We start from the raw sequence: 12,467 nt of genomic DNA on the forward strand, positions 1-12,467 counted from the left end.
ACAGAAAAACACACATATTTGACCGTAACATGGTCTTAGTATGAACCGACATGCATTCGAATTGTGGAAAAATGTGTCGCACACTATTTCACCGAGATTACAACCCTTTCACGGTTCACAACTTGATATATCAACTTCACAGGGTAGTTCGGATTCTCAGGTAGACTTGAATCGTGATCCGGATCTCGGAATATAGTAAAATCGAGGTATGTAGTTTAATTACTCACTCACTACTCTATATGTTGGTGGTGGTCATACCCTGCAAACTTTTTTTGGTGTGAACGTAGTGTTTCACCTTACATCAATTGGTTCAATGTATGTACCGGGTTGTGAAAACTGTCGCTGTTTTGACTATGTGTCACAATCAATACTAAATACGAGAATTCGTTACTCGTCGAAACGCCGCAGTCAGACATCGTTAACAGCGATTCCGTGTATGGCAATCTTGAGTTCAATTGCGGTTTTGTGATGTTAACCAAGCGGCTGTGTTTCTGCGGTGTGAAGACTGAATTCGTGTTGTTTCCTCGCAAGAGTGCGATGTCTATTTCACACCTAGAGCAATTATAAAACGCATCTTCGAAACTTTTGGTTTAGTTCATCCGCTTGCATTTCGAAACGGACCATCACGACAAGACTCTAACCCACCACATCCGTGGTTTCAGTTGATCATATCGAAGAATATCATGTCCATCCGTGTTACCACCCACAGATTTCGCCATCCTCACACGGTAGTGCTAAGACACAGACAAGATGCGGTGGTGGAAATATTGAAAATGAGAAAGCAGACCTTGGTGTCATTTGATTTGGATTTTACACCCGATGAACCCACCATTCGTACTGCGCATTGGGATGAGGATTCTATCATTGATGTCGAGGGAAAGGAGATGTACAGATTTGTTGGTGTCGTGAATATTCAACGAAAGTCGGGGTATATGGTTGTGCATGGTTCGCGTATTTGACTGTGGAGATATCGCTATACATAACGTGCTGTTCACCGTATCGATAGTACCAACGAATATCCGTGAAAGGGTTGTAATCTCGGTGAAATTGTGTGCGATACATTTTTCCACAAGTCGAATGTATGTCGGTTCATACTAAGACCATGTTACGGTCAAATATGTGTGTTTTTCTGTATACAAGTCAGCTACCCCCACATTGAATGTACAGAGTCGGTGCATGTATGATTGGTAATACCGTTATTAAAGTTGACTATGTATAGGTACGTGCTATACGCTCCCGCAAAACAGATGCACGCAAAAGTCGATGTGGAGCCGCGTTAGTTTTAAAGTTGTTCCATTATGAAATGCGCGAGGAAATTTGGTATGCTGCATGATCACAATGTCCTACAACTACGTACCAAGTTTCAAGGTGAGGAGTCACATATTAGCATGGTAATTCTGTTATTAAAGCTGACTATGTATATGTACACGCTACCGAAAACAGATTTAGGTAAAAGTTGCTATAGAACTGCGTTAGTTTTAAAGTTGTTCCATCATGAAATGTGCGATGAAATTTGGTATGCTGCATAATCACAATGCCCTGGAGCTCATTTAGATACGTTTTTTAATGTAGTTACACATTCTAGTTGTTTTGATGTAAGGAAAAAATCATTCGATAACTCGATACAGCTAGTTAACACGCGTTGATGTGACTTTCCTCATTTGTATGCATAGCCTACGCGAAATTGGTTACCGAATTTTTCGATTATATTTATATTCCGTATTTTATTTAAAAATGAAACTGTTAAGTACTACTTAAAGTGTTATAAAATGTGAAAAAGTGTACAAGTAGAATTATTATTATGTCATGAATAAGTAGTTTAAGTAAAATGTCATTCGGGGACGCCCAAATGTTTTATTTTTTTCGCAATACATAAGTCTGTCTTGCATTTAGTTACCAGCTCTGAAAGCAAGCAAAGTTTGTGGTGTTTGCGCAACATCGAAATTTGTACACTTCACGCTTATCTTATGTCGAAAACATAAGTTAGTTAACAATATTTCGAGTCATGGGTATGAATAATTTTTAGAAAACCTAAATATGCCGCATCCAAACTTCGTAAATTTTTTCGATTAGTTTTTTTCGTTTCTATCTACTTTAAAAGACTCAGTGTGGAAGTTTCGAAACGTGCATGAATTGCAAGCTACATAATACAACTAGTTAACACGCGCTGATGTAACTTTCCTCATTTGTATGCATAGCCTACGCGAAATTGGTTACCGAATTTTTTTGATTAGTTTAGATTCCGAATTTTATTTAAAACTGAAACTGTTAAGTACTACTAAAGTGTTATAAAATGTGAAAAAGTGTACAAGTAGTTATTAGTATGTCATGAATAAGTAGTTAAAATTCATACGATTTTTCTTGTTGCGTTCCAGGATAAAATGTAATTTTTGGCTCTTTTCTTTATTTTTTAATTTTTAATAAAATAAGTATTCATTTTACAAAAAACGTCGACTTTTGAAAATGGAAAATGCGTGAGCTCGACTAACTTTTTACGTAGTTCGAAATCGCTACTTCTATGCATTAATTCAAAGTATTTGTCAGTCATCGTAACACCGCTCATATTGCGCGCTATCTATTTATTTCACAGATAACGAATTACTCCTGCTTTTATCAGAGGATACTTTTCTAGGATTTGCCTACTAACAGTACTTAGTTTAGATTAATAAAAGTATAGTGATTGAAAATAGATCACTGGAAAATAGTTTACAGAAAACTCCACAATTCTATGTGACGTCCTTGCATACCAACAACCTTCGAACTATTCGCCGCCTCATAAACACTTGAGTAGGCCTACATCTGATGCGTGAGGGGAAAACATAGTTAAATTTTCATATGCATTTAGTTTCCAACTCTGAAAGAAAGCTTAGTCTATGATCATTCGCGTACCATTAGTGTTCATTTTACAAAAACGTCGTGTAAAGGTAAAGTACTTGTACATTTCGGAGTACTCAAGTATCAGTTTTGTCAGCTTATTATATGCTCAGTATATTATACGTCACAAATTGTGGAGCATTTATGTGGGTGCTCCAGGGTGCTCTTCATTGAGTGTTCGTGTTGGGTGATAAGTTTAATTTGCAAACTTAGCGTGTTCAAATCAGGCCTGTCGCCAACATAGTGATGTCGCATTAGCCCTAAATACATAATAGAATATAAAGGAAAAGTATCATCTAACGTATAATGAATGTTATCTATTTCTCGGAAGCAAGTTATTATCAAAACATAGTGGTCAAAATTATCGCAGAGCAATATCGATTTGCGTAAATTCCGTTATGCGTCTGACTACGTTACTAGGGATTATGTAGTTAGTTAAGGAATTAGGAGTCCTATCTTCCCAATCGGTATGGAACAACATCAAAATCATCACAAAGCAATATCGACAAAATCTGCTTACTTTTATAACTTTATATTTTGTGAAGTAGAGAGTAGTTTAAGGTTATGTTTGTCTAACCTTGGCGAGTGCTATTGTCACACTCGATCACCATCTTCAAATCATGGCTATCTCAATGATGTTGACTAAATTTTCGGCTTCAGAACGTGTTAATTAGACCTAATCGTTTTGCAGGCTAAACAAACACCTGCACAAACTCGGCTTACACGAAAGTGGACTCTGTGCGGAATGTGGTGTGCCGGAAACGGTGGACCATTTCGTGCTATTCTGTAATAAATATTCCGTAGAACGGACCCATCTGAGCGGAGACGTACAAAAGTATCGAACACCTTACACAGTATTTTCGCTGATAGTTAATCAGAGAACGATTCAACCGTTAATCGACTATGTTATATTGACCGGAAGAGACATATAACAAGGGATTTAAGGAATAAGCAGTAAACGCGGTTCTGGTGCACAAAGCCTTAGCAGCTAAGCACCACTCATCACAAATACCCACCCACCCACCTAATCGTTTTAATGCTGGGGTTCGCGTACAGGCATCGATAGAGTTTGTATAAATAAAGCCCTGCGAATCGCACGCCTACGGCTATAGTTCGTTCGATTATTTTCACCTTGGGATTCGCGTATATGCTACTAAGATGTTACGACTTTAGAAAATTCTACAAGACTATTCGGAACGCGCACATGCGAGTGATTTGTTTCCGTAGCTCCGAACTGGAGAATCGCTTGCCTGCGTCTAATGAAAATAAGTCGTAAAATGTGGAGGCTGCAGAGACAGTAACTTGTATACATAAAATCAAGTTTAAAATATGGACGGATGAGTTATCTCTGAGCAATAGAGTAATATAACCGCCTATAGTTTAGTGGGGTATTGCTATAATGTATATCCAAACAATCGTTGCAGACTCTGAATGTTACCTAGGTCCTTATCACAAAAAATCATGCATCAGAAGCGTAGGGGTTCATATTATCAAGTCGCAGCGCTCAAAATCGCATTTTATATTAAGTAATTAGTGATGATGTGTAGAATTTTGATATTAATAATATTATCCGGAGAATATAACCTTACATAGACATCATAGTTTTCGCATTTATGTATAATCTGAATAGGAATTTAAATACATAGTCCTAAATACACATAATAGAAAATCTGTCGATTCTAGCCAAGGTAAGTTTTGACGCAGCAATCATAAGTCGTAAAATGTGGAAACTGCAGAAACCGTAACTTGTACACATAAAATCAAGTTTAAAAAATATGGACGGATGATATTAGTCCTAAATACACATAATACAATATCTGAGAAAATTCATCTAACGTATAATGAATGTTATTTATGTCTCGGAAGCATGGAGCGGGCACAGTACAACGTTAATTATATTATGAGAGTGTTTACATTCTAAATAGCCGGAGGGGCGGTAACAAACGATTCCACCTTCACTACTGATATACCTTATGTATACTGTTAGATCAGGGGTGGACAGCCTGCGGCCGTTGAAGGGAATTTGAGCGGCCGTCGACGCCTAATTCAATTAGTGTGTGTTGGCGGCCGTAGACATGCAAATTGCAATTACGAATTCACTCCCCCATCTTCGAGAGATATTAATTAATCTTGAAATTTTCTTCGCCCTCTGCACAATTCAACAAGACTTCATTTTTCGATTTTAATGCAGCGCCCTTCTTAATCTGAGCCGGAATGGAAATTGGCAAGAAATAACAATTCGTTCGCGGCCCTGAAAAATTTTCGCGCTCCGCGCGACAATATGCACCTCCCGGCAACTATTCATAACATTGGCACTCGCTATTTCGGTGCGCACAATAGGCCATTCTGAAAAGTAGAATAGTCCGGAGTTCACCGCGAATGGATATGGACAGTTTACCATAGGAATTTTGCGTCCAGATCGCTCATTGCGGCTATGCCCTGGAATGCGGCCTTACGCTACATAAGCAATCGAAATGCGGCCATGATTATCAAAAACGTTGCCCACCTCTGCATCAGATGATGTGCTCTTTTTGACATGACGGTAAATGCAAGGGGGGTCAGGGGCGCGCGATTTTTTTGACCATGTCCAAGGGGGGCGCGTGTCAAAAAAAAGGTTGAGAACCACTGGGTAAGAGGGATCTGATGGATTCTTTTCCCAGAAATTAAGTTGGTCGCCCTACGACGACCAAGACCACCGTTTTTGGGTGTTTCGTGTTAATTTGGTTACCCTGAGTCATGTAAAAGATTGCCAAGAGACCGTTTCTGGAAGTTTTCCTAAAAGTTTGAGAACCACAGAATTAACATAACAAACAAACCCGCTGAGCGCGGCCGAGCAACTTATAGATTGGTGTCTGCATTTCGCGCGACGCAGAATTTCACGTAGCTGTAGGCCTACTTGACCACTTCCATTCGATATACCGGTAGATAGAAATTGTTCCAAAACGACGATATATTGGTCTTGGACAAAGAAGGAGATTGACACGTCCATAATTGCATAATTGCTATTACTGCGCACATGATCGTCAGCTTTCCAGATAGGCCAGGAGTAGGTTCCGGGCGGGGTGCTCACTATTTTATATAGTCAGCGCGCCAAATTGAGAGGTGGGGTCGCGTAACATTTTCAAATCGGAATTAGGTGTCTCGAGGTCGCGACCATAAAAAGGTTGGGAACCCCTGGTGTAGTAGGTTAATCCACGGCCTTCGACACACTACCGCAGAATTTCATGAATGCCGCCTTGAAAACAAATAAACCCGCAAAATGTCACTCTCTAGTAGCATTCTTTCACAAATGGTTGCATGATTTTATCGTAATTGCATCTCGGGTTTATTCAATTTTTGAAGGTCCACCGGTCCGCCGACTATTTTTTAAGATTTTACCGGTCCGCGAGCTCAAAATGGTTGAGAACCACTGCTCTAAATGATAGTAGATAGCAGCCAAAGCCTGCGAGGACGACGGCGAGTTAGTTTAGGCCAACGAACCGACATCTTGCCCACAATGCTAATTACAGATGCCATTGCTAACGGTTATGTCATGCGCAACTGGTCTGTTGGAGATGCGACTGATTGCGCAAGCGATTCTATCTTGCGCACATGGCCTCTTGTATATGTTGACGCGATGAATTGGCGAGAATTGCCGCGCGCGAGTGTCTATCAGTGACCAAATTTCGCTCGCGTACAAATGCCAAACCAACTCAGCAGGAGATCGCGTGCTTGTGCAAACGACTCTCGTTAATTGGCAACACGCTTCCCACTAATTGGCAGCGCGTTACACTCTATAATACGAATTACTACGCGCGATGGCTGAAAGTGATGCGCGATCGGAAACAAACATGAAGATAGGTGTGATTTCAAGTTTTTTATCGAGGGAAATTTTTTCAAGGCTTGTTGTACCCATGTACAATACGCACCCCCGATTTTAGGGCAAAAATCATGAAAATTTTGCGCATTATACATGGAAAATTACGGTAGAAGTAGCGACGAAAATAAGTGACTCAAGTACGAGTAGAAGTACTTCTTTCATAAACAACCTAAAACTACTTGAAGTATAAGTAGAATTGACTGACTTTAAATCTACTCAAGTAAGTAAGTAGTTTTGAAAACGATCGTAATTCGTTCGCATGGACTGTCAAAAGCTGCAAATGGAGCTATGCGGAAGGTGTCGGAGCTTGATTCATATTGATGCATCCCAGGGAGTGTCAATTTTTGACAACATATGCATTCGTCCCAATCACGGGATGAAAATGAAAGCATTGATATGAAATTGCGACACTAATCCTCTGTCTCCTCGAACTATAGAAATTAAACATGGAACGGCAACGACCGATTTTGCAGCTTCGTTCCGCTTCGCTGAGGCTGGAGTGGAGAATCGTTTTGTGTAAGCGACTGTAGGATTTCTGGCAATCCAAAAGCTATCTTCCCGAGCGCAGAAATTATTGAATCTGGTCTTGATCTAGAGCTACTGTTGCACCGATTCCGAAAATATAAATTAAAATATTGATCAGGCACTGATCCACCTAGAATCTGTCCTCCAAGTCTGAAATATCGGCATTGTTCAGAACAATCGGGTAACCGCAACACAATGGCCATAACGATGACCCGTTGCGACTCTCCGATTGTTCGAACAATGCCAATATTTCAGATTGTAGGACGGATTCTAGGTGGATCAGTGCCTGATCATTATTTTAATTTATATTTTCGGAATCGGTGCAACAGTAGCTTTAGATCAAGACCAGATTCAATAATTTCTGCGCTCGGGAAGATAGCTTTTGGATTGCCAGAAATCCTACAGTCGCTTACGCCTAACGATTCCCCACTCCAGCCTCGGCGAAGCGGAACGAAGCTGCAAAATCGGTCGTTGCCGTTCCATGTTTAATTTCTATACTCGAACACTACGATTTACAGAATATCATGGCATGGCGCCCACCCCCAAATTATAAGGGCCCCTAGCTCAGCAGAAGAGCGGTACGGAGAAGTTGTGTCGGATACGGCTTTAACACTTTGCGCGATTAGTATACGTTAATTAAAAATATGGCAGATCGTAAAAATTTTATCTAGTGTATAGCTTTATTTTCGAAAAATATAAGGCAATAATACACTCGCTTTTATACTTCGACATGTATGTTTTCCAGACAACAGAACTGAAACTATGATTAGAACTCAACAACGTATAATACTCGAAATTGAAAGAAAAATACAAATACTACTTCTAAAAAGGGTAAAATATATTTCATGTCTTGAGACCAGAAAGTTACAACGATTGTCTGCTAAAAACGGTCTAACATTAAAAAAATCAAAGCCCGTTTTCCAGATTAGGACACGTTGCTAGGTATAATAGGTTATTGGTAGATTGCCAAACGATAGTTTCAAACGTTAATTATTGTGATGAAATATTTGGTATAGGTGACAATGCGGTGTGGCCGGAACCACGCAACCCGGTATCTAAATTGTATTCAGCGATACTCTCCTTAGAACATAATATTTGCCACGCCACATCTACTGTGCGCAAAGCGCAACGAAAATTCTATAGGTATTACATGACTTTTCTGAAAGTTAAATGTTTGTACTACGTGAAAACAGCCCCAAAATTCCTTAGGCTATCTTTCTTATTTGGGGATTAAACTACTTCTACTTGACAAACTTAAAATAGCGAAAAGTAAGTAAGTAGTATTCCGAAGTAGCAGTAGAAGTAGCAAGTAGCAAAAAAAAGATCTACTCGATTAAGTGCCAGAAATAGAGGAAAACTACTTGAGCACTTCAAAAAAGTAGAAGTACTTCGTTACTGACCACCTCTGGTCATTACACTTACACATCTAGAAAGCTGAGTTATGGTATGAGCAGTATGCGCTTTCCATGACAATTTAGCGTCAGTAATGATTCCAAGATATCTTGTAAAGTCACAAAGGAAAATGCTGCTGTTATCTAGATTCACAGTTAAGATAACAGATGCAGTAGTAAAGACCCGCATCACACTTTTATCGGTATTCAAAATCAGTTTGTTGGCATCAAGCCATTGAGAGGCTTTACTCTGCACAGTACTTCGTAGGTTGATTATACTATCAGGCGAAAAAAAGTATGGGTATCATCAGTAAACAGTGTGGTGTTTGGTATAAAAGGAAAATAGTTCGCAGTCTTGTGGTATTTGTATAGTTGTGTTAGCGGATCGTATAAAAGCTGATCCAATCATTCTCAGTTTTACTATAGTGGTGGTGGGTCCAAGTGCAAATCTACTTAGCAACCATTGTGATGTCACATCCGAGCTATGGTATTATTATCTCACCGCGCCTGATTAAATTACCGTATGTTGCAGTACCCGCATGCACAATTGCCCATCGTAATGGTACTGTTCAAGCATCTGCTGTAAGGACAATAGTATAGATAAATTAAAAAAGTTAATAAGGATAGAAAGAAAAGTGTTGATAAATTTGTAGAAACTTATCACTGACAAATAACTCAGCTTCTATCTTCTTCGAAAGCCAAGAAGAACCAACATTGTCTTCATACGTGTTGCCTGTGTCATCACTTGATAGTGCGTCAGAGTTTTCTGAAAATATGAATTAATTTTGTCATTCCAAGTTACCAATTCTCTAAATCTGAGTGAAAGCCTCCTACCTCAACCCTATTCAAAATTATCGATACCTCTTTAAATCTGGTCATTCTGGTCAATCTGGTCAATGGTGGTCAATCTACAATCTACAATCGTCTGATTGAACGACTACTCTAGGGTTACCATATTTCTGTTTTACAAATTCCGGACGCTCTTTAGCGCCCACTAGCGGCTTTCAAAATGAGGTATGAGCAGTGAGCACAGTGTCGATCAATATGAAGTCAGAGGTGGTCACGATACGGGGTCAGGAGTAAGTGGTTGTGTTTCGTAAGTTGTAACCAGGGCCGAAGCCATATTTTCAGCCCCCTCCCGCCCAAATAAACACTGGTCCTGGGCCCACCGTAGGGTAATCGATGTAACTTCTGGTGCCTCACAATATGCATGTGGTTTCTATATTCTTCTGGTCGTTGAATTATTTGAATGATGTCTGTCAATAATATTGGTTCTTCCATATATTACAATCTAATTTTGATCCTCTCTCCGCCCACGTGATCAGAGTTAGCGGTAGAGCTGGTGGGAGAAGATTAATTCGAAAGTGCAGGGAGCGTAATGGTACATCGTTTAGTCGTGTTCATGTCACACCGATAACATTATTTAACAGTCTAATCCTGGTGTGCACTGCGCACCAGTTAGCTATATAAGCACCGCACATCCGGTGGTTTCCAACCTTTTTGGTCGCGACTCCATTTCCTATTGGAAAATGTTCCGTGGCCCAGTTCAAAATTTCATAAACTGATTACTAATAAAAGGTCGCCAGCTTTGACCACTGCCCAGCCTTACTCGCGGACTATTTTGGAAGCTGATTACGTTCAACATATTCGCGAACCCTAGAATGACCCCATGTTTAGTACCGCCATCTTTGAATAGAGCAACCAAGCGGCCTAAACCGACTCTAGGAATATATCGTTCTCCTATAATTGCGATCACAATTAGAGTTATTTCTGAAAATGAAAGATATTTTTATTTAATTTTGATCGCAGTCCCCATTTTAAAATCAATGAAATGAGATACTAAATCGCGCGCTTCGCGAAAAAAATTTCATGTAGCATAAATCTGTCCAAAATAATATCGTTTATGTTGATTTACCAAAAAATTATAAGCTTACTTCAAGCCTTCAAAATTCCGGACATTTAGGCACATTTTAGAAATTCCTCCCGGACGCTGTGTGAACAGTGAAATTCCGGACATGTCCGGGAAATTCCGGACGTATGGCAACCCTAGACTACTCCCAGTTATTTGGACACCTTCGTATTTTTTCATCTTGGTGCAATCTTGTGATGTTTTGAACTAATGAAAATATTGAAAATGACACAGAAAAGCGAGAAGCTGTTTTTTTATTCATGACAGATTGGCGTCATTTGTGACAACGAAACATGAATAGGTGATAATACTCGGATGAAAGTAGAATGATGCCATAAGTTCCCACTCAATTACAAGTAGCACTAGTGATTTTGAGGGGTACTTGAAGCAAGGGAACACAAGTAACAAGTGAACACAAAGTTTCGTTGGTTGACGGACTGACTGAATGTGCAATTCAGATTCGCGTTATCACCAGGGCTTTAGAGCAGTCGTAAATTTTAAACTGCTCCGGAGCTCTCTTTTCTCATAAATTAGCTCCGGCTCCAGCTCCGGAGCTCATTTATAAGCACTACTCCGGCTCCAGCTCCGGATCCGGAAACTATGGTTCGGTTGTAGCCGTCGCTGGAAACCGTTATTTTGTGGGGGTATGCAAAGTCATGTGACGAGGTAATTACTTCGTGTCTTCTGTCGATTACGTCATATCCGCACGATAACGCACTTTACTCCATGCCAGTGCATGTGCAGTTGTGCACATTGTATAGCGTTAAAAAGTGAAGTTGCGTTTCAATACCGGTACTGCGCTCGTTAATATCAAGCCATGAAGTCCAATCTAATCTTGAAATGGTGCGATTTGTTCAACGGTATAGCTGCAGAAATGAGCGCATGTCGAGACCTTATCGGCAGAAAACCACTTTATACAAAATATACCCAATAGTTTGAAATTCGATATTGGTGCGCTCGTTACCAGTCCGTCCGTCGTCGAACAAGTTTAGTGGAATATAGTCTCCCCTTTCAAACGAATCGAATAAACTCAGAATTAGTGCTACTGAGAATATGGTGTTGCATCAATATTCGAGAACTTAATGCTACGCCGTACTGCACAAGTCAGTAGCCAATTAAACTGCAAGCTCGCAAGTGAAATTGCGTGACTATTCAAGAACAAGAGTATATCAAGCCGACAAGAATGAATACACAAAATTGATGTTTACAAATTGGAAAGCACGCTTCCAATCACTAATTACCCTCTTATAATCAACACCAGGGTAGGGTTCGGACATCGCATCGACTAGCGCGGCAGTTGTACGCGTACCATGATAGGTATCTGGGCCGCATCGATGCATTTCCCTATTTACGTTCGCAAATCGTTCCTGGAGTAAACGATCATGCGCTGGAATGAATTTCAATGCACAGTCATAAACGATAACACATTGTTCAATTAGATATAATCGTCTCATTACTAATTTGTTAAATTGCTCAGATAAGCATCAATTCCGTTTTGTGACATTCATGGTTTTTAATATTTTTCGAACCACACATTTGGACAATGGACATCGTTGTTGTGCTGAAAACGAAATTGTGGGTATACCGAACTATATTACCCATAAAAAGTAATTACGGAGAATCCAGCCTACCCAGGTTTGATGAATACGTATGAACATTGAACATGGTTGCTGGTTAATTAGACAATATGGTGCCAACGAGGCAACAATTCTTACTCTTATGAGCGATTATCGTAAAATTATGCGAATTCAACCATTTGTAAAAGCACATGCATCTTATGAAATACATCGGAGCCGGAGCTACCGTTCAAACAACCGGCTCCAGCTCCGGCTCCAGCTCCACTTGAATTTTATGTAGAGCTCCGGCTCCGCTGTAAACGCACTACTCCGGGGCTCCAAAGCCCTGGTTA

The 12,467-nt window shown here is 40.0% G+C and overlaps 1 long non-coding RNA gene across 1 annotated transcript in view; it reads left to right on the top strand.

Annotated features, from left to right (window-relative positions):
• The window catches only part of LOC145436057 (uncharacterized), a 115,491-nt gene that overhangs the window by 22,339 nt on the left and 80,685 nt on the right, over nt 1-12,467 (top strand). The window lies entirely within an intron of this gene.

This window comes from Botryllus schlosseri, chromosome 3 (genome assembly GCF_051294905.1).
Source record: "Botryllus schlosseri isolate E-star chromosome 3, Bs_hap1, whole genome shotgun sequence".
NCBI lineage: Eukaryota > Metazoa > Chordata > Ascidiacea > Stolidobranchia > Styelidae > Botryllus > Botryllus schlosseri.